Source organism: Morone saxatilis, unplaced genomic scaffold (assembly GCF_004916995.1).
Source record: "Morone saxatilis isolate NCDOM2014 unplaced genomic scaffold, NCSU_SB_2.0 Contig23, whole genome shotgun sequence".
NCBI lineage: Eukaryota > Metazoa > Chordata > Actinopteri > Moronidae > Morone > Morone saxatilis.
In genome coordinates, this window is record NW_023339796.1 from 14,494,825 (window position 1) to 14,495,074 (window position 250).

The 250-nt window shown below is 33.2% G+C and overlaps 1 protein-coding gene across 1 annotated transcript in view; it reads left to right on the plus strand.

The window, feature by feature from the left end:
- The window catches only part of LOC118334515 (potassium/sodium hyperpolarization-activated cyclic nucleotide-gated channel 2-like), a 28,452-nt gene that overhangs the window by 6,538 nt on the left and 21,664 nt on the right, over positions 1 to 250 (plus strand).

Here is a 250-nt window from a genome sequence, read left to right on the forward strand (position 1 = left end):
TTAGTTGCAATTTGAAACTTCACCAATTAATGCTACTAAATCCTATACACTACAAAATTTTATTTTAGTTTATTTTCCTGTCAACTCATCTTTGTTGCCACAAAATTAAATCAGTTGGTTGTTTAGTTTCTTGTTTTATTGGAGGAACGTCTTCCTCTACAAAGGTAAGCAGTAATAATATAGGTCCTGGTCTCTGAAACAACATATTACAGCAATATTAGCAGTCCTGTGAGGCTGTACTTAGGCACAT